We start from the raw sequence: 12135 nt of genomic DNA, 5'->3' as shown, positions 1-12135 counted from the left end.
CTGCACAGTGGCTGCCTCGTGGGGGATGGGGACAGAAGACTTTCTTGACCTAGGGAGGGTTCCAAGGCAGATGGAAATCTAGGCAGTGCCTGCCCTCACTCTGAGACAGAGAGGCCAGGGCGGTGGAGGGGGGTAAGCTGTTGTAGACACAGGGGCTTCCTCCGCAGGGAGGAGGCCAGAGGAAGAGGCTTTTAAGGCTTAAGTTTGAGGCCTGCAACTCTCACTGTGCAAACCACGCACCACACCCTGGCCTTCTTCCCAGGGACCTGCCTGCCCAGGCAAGCGAGTGCCCTATGCTTCCAGGTCGGGGGGGCAGGGGCCCTGGGGGACCCGGGGGTAGCTGCTCCAGGTACATTCAGAGCAGGAAAGTGAGCAGTTGGTGTCTTACCACTCAGATTCTATTTAGGACGCTGCACCTTTGTGTTGTCCTTATACAAAATGAATGGCAGTTGTGACTGAGCAAAGACGAATTGATTCAGGAATAGCAGAGGAATTGCAATTGGGGTCAAAGTCTGGCAAACCACAGGCAAGTCCAAAGACAAAAGCGAGGCTGGCTTAGATGCTGGAAAGGAGTTGGGGAAGTGGTTTTTTGTTTTTGCTTTTTAGGGCCACACCTGCAGCATATGGAAGCTCCCAGGCTAGGTGTCCAATCAGAGCTACAGCTGGCAGCCTACACCACAGCCACAGCAACACAGGATCCAAGCTGCATCTTCGACCTACACCATAGCTCACAGCAATGCTGGATCAAACTCATGTCTTCATGGACACTAGTCGGATTTGTTTCCGCTGCACCACAACAGGAACTTCCAGGGAGGCTTGTTTTGAACAAAACTCACTAGAGGAGGCTGGGTGTTCAGAGACGCAGTGGTTTCTTGTTGGCAGCAAGTGCTGGGGACTGTGCCCTCACTAAGGTATATTGAGCCGAGGGGGAATGCATGAGGACTCACCCTTTGCGGCTTCCGGGCTCCAATTCCAATCAGGTGTCCCGAGTCCACTTTCACACACGGCATCCTTGATGGTTCCCTAGGGTTGGAGGGAGTGCCCCCTGCACACAGACTCTGTGCTGTTCCGGAAATGAGCGACGACCTTAGTGGGCACGTGGGACTGTCCAGTAAGCAGCGTGCAGGGCAGCCCCGTGTATTCCTGGGCTGTCACTCCAGCCTGAAGGTGGAGCTTCAAGTTAAGAGTGAGCAATCAGGGAGTTCCCGTCGTGGCTCAGTGGTTAACGAATCCGACTAGGAACCATAAGGTTGCGGGTTCGATCCCTGGCCTTGCTCAGTGGGTTAAGGATCCGGCATGGCCGTGAGCTGTGGTGTAGTCACAGATGCGGCTTGAATCCCGCGTTGCTGATTACACCGGCTGTGGTGTAGGCCGGTGGCTACAGCTCCGATTAGACCCCTAGCCTGGAAACCTCCATATGCCGCGGGAGTAGCCCAAGAAATGGCAAAAAGACAAAAAAAAAAAAAAAAAGAATGAGCAACCAGGAGAGGTGACATCTACCTGGTGTGCTGGGATCACTTCCTTGATGGCTGTCACAAAGAGAAGTGACCTGAATTCAGGATTAATTTACAAAGTGGTGCTAAATCCTGATAGAATGAAGGCATGAATCTGGATGCTTTTAGTACATTCCAGAAGGTAGTTACCCAGCACGTACAAGGCTGGAGTGACCTACTGAAGACAGACTTGCCATTTAGCATCAGACAGAACTTGCTAAACCCTGACAGTTAGAAAATAGCAGGGAGTCTCACTGTGGCTCAGTGGGTCGTGAACCCAACTAGTGTCCATGAGGATGAAGGTTCGATCCCTGGCCTTGCTCAGTGGGTTAAGGGTCTGGCATTACCATGAGCTGTGGTTGCCGTGAGCTGAGGTGTAGGTTGCAGATGCAGCTCGGATACTGTGTTGCTGTGGCTGTGGGGTAGGCTGGCAGCCACAGCTCCAATTCGATCCCTAGCCTGGGAACTTCCATGTCATAGGTGTGGCCCTAAGATGCAAAAGAAGGAAGGAAGGAAGGAAGGAAGGAAGGAAGGAAGGAAGGAAGGAAGGAAGGAAGGAAGGAAGGAAGGAAGGAAGGGAAGAAAGAAAAGGAAGAAAAGAAGCAAGAGAACTTGATTGAGTAAGGGTGTGCCACTCAAACTGTGGGGAGAGGGGCCCTGGATTCTTCGCCAAAGTCAGGAGCCATGCACAGAGTCCTAAGGCCAGCGTCATTTTGCAGCAGACATCCCAGCTGTAGGGAGAAAGGCCTGGGAACCTCACCCTGTCACCACATTTTGCTACAGGTAGCGGGGCTCGGAGTGAGGGTCTCTGCTGATGGAAACTCCCACGAGGTCTGCAGCCTCCCACCCTGTGCCCACGGGGGCAATGGGTCCAGAAGAGAGCCAGCCTGCACACAGGTGGCACAGGCCAGACACAGAGGTTTATTCGGGTGGAAAACGTGCAGGCGCTCAGGAGCCAGGCTCCGCGCCTGAGGATGTGAGGGCGGCCAGGGAGGGGCAGCGGTGGGCAGCCTGGGGTTTGGGGACCCCTGCCTGTGCTGGCCCCACTGCAGCATGCCGCCTTGGGATGGTGACAGCCGGGACACGCTTCACAGGTTGTTGTGAAGACTGGATGAGCTCAGTCCGAGTGGAACTTGGCCCAGGCTGTTGTGGTATGAACTGGCTCCCCATTCATTTCTCTCAGGGAGCTCCAGGGAGAGTGAAGGAAGGACCAGAAAGGGGCTCTAATGGGCTGGGTGGCATCCTGCTTGGGTGGGGGTGGGGTGGGGGAGGGGCGGGGGGTTCTATCACTGAACCAGGCACACGCAGCACTTTCCCTCTGCCCGCACCCTGGCAGCCACTGAGACCCACTGAATCCCCAGCCAGAGATGTCCACAGGCCCAGTCCCCGCGGCCCAGCGTGGAGAGGCTGCTGTGCTGCCCGGCGACCAAGGGCGGTGAATGACGTAGATCAATACAAGGCCGTGGAGACCTCCGTGGGGGCCCGGACCCAGCGGCCTCCTCTCCCCCCTGCAACCCCCACCTCTAACTGGCTGCGCAGCCCCTGGGGAGGAAGTGGGGTGAATGAGGAAAGCTGCCGGAGACCGGGGGCGGCCACAGGGCCTGGCCCTGGAAGGAAGCTGGAGGGGGGTTCGCTCTGGGGAATAATGCCCCCCCCGCCCCGCCCCGCAAGGTGAACAAACGGGACTGCAGCTGGCTCAGGGTCTCCGGGAGGAGGCGGGGAGGAGGCGGGAGGGAGCCCCGCCCCTGGGAGGACGCGGGGCTGGTGGAGGAACGGTACCCAGTACCCGGGACGGACGCTGGGAGGAGGTGTGTATCCGGCGTTAAAAGCCACTGGCTGGGTGTTTCCATCTGGCGCGGTGGTTAACGAACTCGACTAGGTACCATGAGGTTGCAGGTTCGATCCCTGACTTCGCTCAGTGGGTTAAGGATCCTGCGTTGCCGTGAGCTGTGGTGTGGGTTGCAGACGCGGCTGGGATCCCCTGCTGCTGTGGCTCTGGTGTAGGCCGGCAGCTACAGCTCCAATTCGACCCCTAGCCTGGGAACCTCCATATGCTGCGGGGGCGGCCCTAGAAAAGACTGAGGGGAAAAAAAAAAAAAAAAAAAAAGCATCTGGCTGAAGGGGAGAGCTCCTGGGGCCTCCAGGCTGTGCTGAGCCCAGCTGGAGAGGAGGCTCTGCCTGCAGGGGACCAAGGGCTGGTGCCTGACCCCTTCTGTAAGGGGCTCCTGGAGCCTCTCTCACAACCCCGAGCTGGCCCTGGCCCAGGAAGGCTTTGCCTTCATTCCAGGAGGACTTTGATGTCAGAGACCTTCCTCAGTTTCCCCAAGAGGCGCTTCAATAAGGACTATGAATTTTCGCAGGACTCAGCGGAAAAGTCCCAAACTCTTTGATGAGATTAATCCTGACACGGCATCAATTCTTGATTACATCTTGCCCAAAGGGACTTGGATAAGGTTCTTCTCTCCCAGAGCCATGGGTCTACTCCCGTCTCTTCCCTGCACGTTGGGCCTGTGTTCATTTGATGCCAAAGGATTTCAGGAACATGTTCTCAGGTTTCACAAACAGATTGAAACAGACATTGAGCATGTGGGATGGACCAGGGGCCAGTGCCAGCATTTTCATGTGATGCCCCTCCCCGCCCGCCCACCTCCCACAGGCTCACCGTTTTCCAAGAACCTCTACACAGCAATCCTGACATTCTCACACCAGAAAACTTCTGGGTCATGTTTAAAAAGGCGTATCATCTGAGAAATTTAGGCTTGTATCTTTGCTCCTTCAGTCTCTAATGCTGTGATCTGGGGCAAGTGACAAAGTCCCTTGTCCTCGGATTCTCAGTATAGAAAACTTAGACACTCCCACCTACTCTACAGATGAAAGCGGGGCTCAGAGGTTGGCTTGATCAAGGTCATATGACATATTCATCCCGGGTCCCTTCCATCCTGCCACTCTCAGGGAGCACTGGACTTGTGTGGCCACCACTGTAACACCCAGGCCAGACAGACAGCTTTGTGCCCACTCCGGATTGTGTGGCTGCTTGTCAGCAAGGGGCCTTGCTAAGCAGAGGAGGGGCGGGAAGGTCATCCCTTCTGCGACAGAGGCCTCTGTCTGCACGTGGTGTGACCAGACGGAGCAGCCAGAGGGCCCCTCCCGCAGACAGGGACGGAAAAGGCCAGACACGCCAGAGCTAACCAAGCACAAGGGAGCAGGTGCAGAAGGACATGGGTCCTTGGGGCACCAGCTGGAATTAGTGACTTGTTCACGCTATTTTGTCCAGAACAAGGAGAGAATGAGGGCTTGTTAGGAGACAGGACCTTGCTTTTGTGCGTGACTCCACCAGGGCCTCCGAGTGGATCTGTGTTTCGCCAGCTGGGAAAGGCTGACCTTTGGGGAATTTCTTTTGGCTGCCTGAACTGTGGTCAAAACAAACCCAATAAGGACACCCTTCCTGGTTAGGCAGGAAGGGGACAGAACCCCGGCCCTTTATTACTTTAGCAGAATGATGCTTTCAGGGAGGGTGGTTTCTGCAGGGAGTTCCTTTCTCACCTGTTCAGGGACAGGGCTGACCCCTTTTGCGCCTGTCCTCACTGAGACAGACACTTTCTACCTGATTTTTCTTCAAATCCTGAGTGCCTAGCAGAGGACTCAGATATCATAAGCCCTCAACAAATGTCTAGGTGAACAGATTTATAAATCAATCTTCAAGACATGTCATGTCCTCAGTTATACTCCAGCCCGACAGCCAGGCCAACTCCGTGAGAAGGGGATGCAAGGAGCCAAAGAAAATGAATATTCATGAATCCCCAATTCTACATCAGACGTTGTTCTGGGTACTTAACATATATCACTTCATTTAATCCTCTGAAGAACACTGTGAAATAGGTATTGGTAAATTTTGGCTGTACTTCACACATTAAGATATTGGGACTTCCTTAAGACTAATTTAGTACCAATTAGTAGTTTTCACTCTTTTTATTTTGGAGTCACAGAACTCATCCTTTCTAAAGAAAGGGAAGAAATCCAAGGTATGCATGTAGATAGACAGATAGAATGATAGATTAGATAGATAATGCCAGAGGTTCTCTAACTAAAGATAGGTAGGGGGTTGAAAATTTCCTTTGCTCCCCTCCCCCGGTCCCCGCCCAGACTCCCAAGGTTCTCCTGAAATCCTGGGAGTCTGGAGAATCTGGGGACCGAAAACAGCCCTCATCCAGGAATCCTGCAGCTATCTGGTTGGTTTGGGTTGTTGAAAAACGCAGGGAAATGGATACCCAAGTGTGGCATTCTTTCCCAGAGAAAATGCAAGTCATTGGCTGGGAAATAAAACTGCTTCACTAAAGCTGAAGTAATACATATTTGGTAAGTTCCAGCTCTTTTCTCTGAGCTAGAGCATTACAAAAGAATGCAATGAGCTACATGTCATCAACTGAGGGAGGCCTGTTACTGGGAATCGTCTTGGAGGAAGGGACAGAGACGGTGTGCCCGGCAGTCTATGGCTTTCCTCTACATTTCACCATTGCATGTCCTTGTACCACAGACAAATGGACATTTTCTTTCCAAAGTTCAAGTCAGATCAGAAGCGTGAGATGCATGAACGACCTAAGCAGATGGGAATCGTGCGAGACTTTTCTCACCCCGGGCTGGCCTTCATGACCTCGCCATTGCTGCGAGAGATCTCAAAATAACCAAGGCCAGGATCTTTCATTAGGGCCCCAAACCAACAAATCTTTTTTTACATGCCACTTAACACTGATCAAAGGCCAAGCTGTAGCAGAAAATTAGATTTACATTCCAAAAGACTTAAAATAACACCCAAGCTGGATGTTTTCAGAATGTGGAGCTCCTTTATTAAAACATCTGTTCAGTTAGTTTCTCTTATGTAGAAGGAACGAACTCTTCCTCCTGATGCTCAAGGGGAAATTTACCCCCAAATGAAATTGGTTCACAGATTCATTTAAAATTCCATGAAACTGCACCACTTTCAAGATGAAAGAAACCCCCAGAGGTCTAACTTCCCGCCTCTTGTGGAAATCCTCTCGAAGATATCCCTACAAAATAGGTCTCTGCTTTTTTTTTCTTTTTTTCATTTTAATGCCTTCCGTGACAAGGAACTCATCACTTATTTGAAAAGCAGCTCAATTCACAAACGGCTAAAATTGTGGGGGGTGTTCTATATATATTTTTTGGCCTTGACTCATATTCTTTGTCCCTTGTTCTGCCTCTAGAGTTGCAAACACATGAATTTCTGCCACAAACACATGAAAAATTGAAGAAATGTGTTGTGGGTCTACAGTTTAAATTGTAAATTATTAAATATTCTCCTTCTGTTTATTCCAGTAAGTGAATTTTCACTTCCAGAATGCAGAGAATGCGCAGGTGCTACTGCTCTGTGTTCACAATCTTTATAAAAGTATACAGGTTCCCGGAGTTCCTGTCGTGGCACAGTGGTTAACGAATCCAACTAGGAACCATGAGGTTGCAGGTTCGATCCCTGGTGTTGCCATGACCTGTGGTGTAGGTCGCAGATGTGGCTCGGATCCCGCGCTGCTGTCTCTCTGGAGTAGGCCGGTGGCTACAGCTCCGATTCGACCCCTAGCCTGGGAACCTCCATACGCTGCAGGAGCGGCCCTAGAAAAGGCAAAAAGACCAAAAAAAAAAAAAAAGCGTACAGGTCCATCCTCACATCCTATGTGGTTCCTGGACAAAAGGTCCTCACGAATATGACAGGTGGCCGAAGTTAAGGCAACCAGAGTTCAGGAAGACTTCAGGGACCCCAGGGCTTACCCAGGGGGCCACCTCATAGCAGCACGAGGCCCTGGAAGTTGCTACAGAAGACTAACCACAGTCCTGCCCCCATCATGCCTGCCAGAAGAAAGGTCAATGTTCTCAGGGGTTCCAGGCAGCTTGAAAACCTTCAAGCTTCTTATTGAGCTGAACACCAGCTCAGCTCAAGCATCAGTAGCACAAAGTACATGCTCATGAAGTACTTGCTGATTTGATGCATGTGCGCACACAGTGGCCAGCCACGGCGTCCCTGCCCAGAATGCATTTCACCTGCGGGTTCCTGGTGTCTCTTGGTATTATGGGAGCTTCTACAGCAGTCGCTGGTGCAACCTCAGACCATTCTTCTGAGAATAAGTCTTGAGAGCATGGCCCCCTGGGTAGGACCAAACAAAAAAATGCCAAGGGCTCAATTCATATCCTCATCTCAGTGGAGACGAGGTGCCCAGATGGCCTTCCATGTATTTCCCTTTCTAGGTTTTACAAAGAGCAGTGATTGCATTTGGACAAAGAGGGAATGGAAGCAGTGGTGGGAAGCCAGTCAGAAATCCCTGCTTATTCCACACCTTCCATCATGAAAGCAGACCGGCCCCTGCACTCCGGGAACTATGAAGATACCTCCAGGATGCTGCTATTTCTGAGCAGGGTGGTCAGTCTGACTCTCCTGTGGCTGATGACACTCGTGAGAACTTAGAGCTACAGCAGATGCTGGATCTGAGGTGTCTGAACCTACACAGAACGCTGGCACTGCATGTCCCCCTTTGTCCTCAAATGCCAGTTTGAGCCGTTCTTAGATAAATCTGAGTATTAAATTCAAATTTACCTTAAGGAGATGTTTGTACAAACTGGTAATTTTAAGCCTGTTTCTAAGAGCCTCTGTTATTGACTAGAGACTATCCTGGTATCTGAACTTAAGACTATGACAGATCAGAACTCTATATATCAAGACACAGCCTTTGTACACATTTCCCAGGGGTCACGAGCATCCCACTCTTCCTCCTGCTGCAAAATTATTTTACTCTAACCTATTATAGAATCATTTCTTGCTAAAGCTATAAGAAAACAGCTGTGGTGAGTTCAGATCGTAGCATCTGCGGCAACGTGGCTCCATCTACTCTAGGGAGCCAGTAATGAGCCACAGATCATCCAGTTCGGTATCTTTATTTAACAAAGGAAAGGAATGGGAAATCAGAGACAGGGCCGCCGCATGGCTTTGGTGGGCCCTGGGCACTTCTGCCTTCATGGGCACCTTCCTCTGTAGAAATAAACACGCGGAAAAAAAAATCTATGTGTGTATAATAAAAATATTTTATGACTGCATTGCTATAAAGATGAATATATGCTGGATTATATCTGTCTTTACATCAATGCAAAGTTATGGAACTTGCTTATTGCAAGAAACAAAACATCTCCATGGGCCGCTAAAAATATTGTGGGCCTTGGGCACCGTGCCCAGGTCATACAGGGCATCTCAGAAGAAGGAAAAGGTCACCCGGTGGGGCAATGGCAGAGTCAGAGGCCTGCCTCTCCCTCCCCCCGCCCCCCCCCCACCCCCCCGCCCGGACTCCAGTCCCCAAGCCTATTTCACTCTTCCTTCCTTCCATCTAAGACAGCTGATGGGGTCCAGTCCAACAGGCAGCATGGGCTCACCTCTCAGTTACCTCCTGTGGCTAAACAATATCAGCAAGGACTCTGTCCCGAGGTTGAAAGAAAAATAGCAAATATCCCCAAAACTTTCTTAACGAGTCATTTTCTGTTATGGAAATGAGAAAATAGTTTAGGAGCAAATTCAGAAAATCATGAATAGAGTTAACTAATCGTAGAATGTCAGCTCTGCTGACTAACTGATGTTTCCTAATTGGATTTCTTTTTGCTACCCAATATTTATATACACCTAATATTTACATATACTTAAAACTAATGTATTGATTAGTCATCTTATAACAATGAATCAGAGCAATGTGGATAAGTCATAATAGTGAGCAGCCGTCTAGAGACTCACCCCCTCATTGCTCTAAAACCTGGACCTTAGTTCACTTCCGGATTCCCTCCAAGTGTACTAGCTGATGCTGGTAAGGGCCAGGCAACCCTAGGGGCTAGAGAGACCAAAAGAGAGGACTAACTTCAGCTGGCATTCTTTTTTTTTTTTTTAGGCCTGCACACACAGCATATGGAGGTTCCCAGGCTTGGGGTCTAATTGGAGCTACAGCCACGGCCTATGCCACGGCCACAGCAACACCAGATCCGAGCTGTGTCTGCAACCTACACAACAGCTCACAGCAATGCCAGATCCTTAACCCCCAAGGGAGGCCAGGGATTGAACCCGCAACCTCATGGTTCCTAGTCAGATTCCTTTTCACTGTGCCATGACGGGAACTCCTCAACCGGCATTCCTATGAAACTAGCTAGTAAAACAACTAATCAGGTTCATTTGTGGAAAAATAGTAGAAAGAGAAACAAGAGAGGGCTCAGTCAAATTACTCATTTTTATATTAGAAGACCCAGAGACTTATTCAAAGATAATTGACAATAGCAAGGATGCAATGAAGGCAGTAAGAATTTGTTTGTTTGGTTTGTTGTAAATAAACACCTGAGTGTAGGATTTCAGACAAAATTAATTTTTTAAAAAATTTATTTTTAAAAGATGACATCTAGAAAGAAAGCCTATGAGAGCACCTTGCCCTGTGAAATAAACATGGCCAAACCTAGTTATGAAAAGGTTCATTATCATTAAAGGAATCATAGGGAGTTCCCACTGTGGCACAGTGGGAATGAATCCAACTAGTATCCATGAGGATGAAGGTTCCATCCCTGGCCTTGCTCAGTGGGTCGGGGATCCCGCATGCTCCGATTTGACCCCTACCTTGGAAACTTGCATGTGCTGCAGGTACAGCCCTAAAAAGGGGGGGGGGGGCATGATACATAGAACATACAGACCAACTTCAAATTCTCTCCTTCTCACTCCGTGAGCTGGAATAAAACAATAACGGCATAGGTGATACCTAACACATTACTCTTCAAGGCAGAAAGTGGTCCTATTCTCTATTTTAAAAATTAGTATTTCCCCACATATGCTTGAAAAAGCTCCAAGAACACTAGGTTTCAGATTTTCCAAGTACACATGCATGGTGAAAAAATGCAGATCAATGAAAAATGTAACTGATCTTAGGAAAAAAAATTCAAGGTTTCAACCTGGCTCGGGGGGGAATCTGAACATTATAACAATGCTTCACTATATTTAAGCATCAGGGGTTTTTGTTTTGTTTTTTTTTTGTTTGTCTTTCTGCCTTTTCTAGGGCCATACCCAGGGCCTATGGAGGTTCCCAGGCTAGGGGTCTAATCAGAGCTGTTGCTGCCAGCCTACACCACAACCACAGCAACACCAGATCCGAGCTGCATCTGTGACCTACACCACAGCTCACAGCAACGCCAGGTCCCCAACCCACTAAGTGAGGCCAGGGATCGAACCCGCAACCTCCTAGTTGGATTCATTAACCACTGAGACACAACGGGAATTCCAGGTCAGGTTTTAAAAACTGTTCCTACACAGAAATAGAGACAGACACACACTCATTCCCTCACACACATGCCATAAAAACTGAGAACAGATTATTGAATGAATGAAATTCATTTTTATCTTCACTGTAAACCCCTACTCAAGCTGCAGAATATTCCATTTCAATTCAAATATTTCACACATGCCCACTAACTGCAGGCAAACTGGACTCACTCTTCCAGAGTAGCGTCTAAAGTTCAGGAAGTCAAGTAATGGAAATGATTTTTTTTATGGCCACACCCAGGCCAAAGGTCAAATCAGAGCTGCAGCTGTAGCCTATACCACCGCTTGTGACAATGTCAGATCTTTAACCCACTGAGCAAGGCCAGGGAATGAACCCACATCCTCGCATTGGGTCCTTAACCCACTGATCCACAATGGGAACTCTGGAAATGACTTCTAAATGTGTATGAGGTTATGGGAGAAAAGCTCGGCATGCTCCTCTATACTAAGTAAAATCCTTTTTGGCCCTCTCCAGTTCTGCCAGGAAACCTGTTTTTACAGGTCTTTTATATATATAGTGCTAACTAGTGAAACTCTAGAACCTACCCTTAAAGCTTCAAGTTTCCATAATCAACAGATGGAGATGTCCCATTTTCTTGCAGGTACAGATGCGAGGGGATCTTTCTGTGTCGCACAGCTGGTTGAGAGGAACTATCTGAGAAGATGTTAGAGAACTTTTACAACTTTTACCAATCTTGTTTCTGGGGTGAATCGAGGCATGAGTGCCTGTAATCCTAAGGTCACCAATTTTCCTCCCCCCTAGGGCCGCACCCGCAGCATATGGAAGTTCCCAGGCTAGGGGTGGAATCGGAGCTGTAGCTGCCGGCCTCCACCACAGCCACCGCAACGCGGGATCTGAGCTGCATCTGCAACCAACACCACAGCTGAGGGCAACGGTGGATCCTTAACCCACTGAGCAAGGCCAGGATCAAACTCTCGTCTTCATGGATACTAGTCAGGTTCGTTTCTGCTGAGCCACGAAAGGAACTCCTCACCGATGCTTTTTTTTTTTTTTTTTAACTCTGCTTTTATACACCTGTCCTTGGAAGTATAATGTTAACAAATATTTCAAGAATTTTAGAAATCATCATGTTCTGCAGGGAAAAAAAAAAGACTTCCAAACATAGCTTTGATTGATTGTCTTAATTGATAATTTAGTGCCTAGGGATAAAGCCGCAGCTGACTTCTGTAGATTCCTGAACTTTCTAGGCAGTCGTAACTTTCTCTGTCAAATCGCATTCCTCTTCTCCTGCATACATGGTGGAAAATAAAAAGTTCTTAAGGCTGCTAACATTTATTATTGAA

The sequence above is a fragment of the Phacochoerus africanus genome, chromosome 9 (assembly GCF_016906955.1).
Source record: "Phacochoerus africanus isolate WHEZ1 chromosome 9, ROS_Pafr_v1, whole genome shotgun sequence".
Lineage (NCBI taxonomy): Eukaryota > Metazoa > Chordata > Mammalia > Artiodactyla > Suidae > Phacochoerus > Phacochoerus africanus.
Note: the sequence above shows the minus strand (reverse complement) of the source record.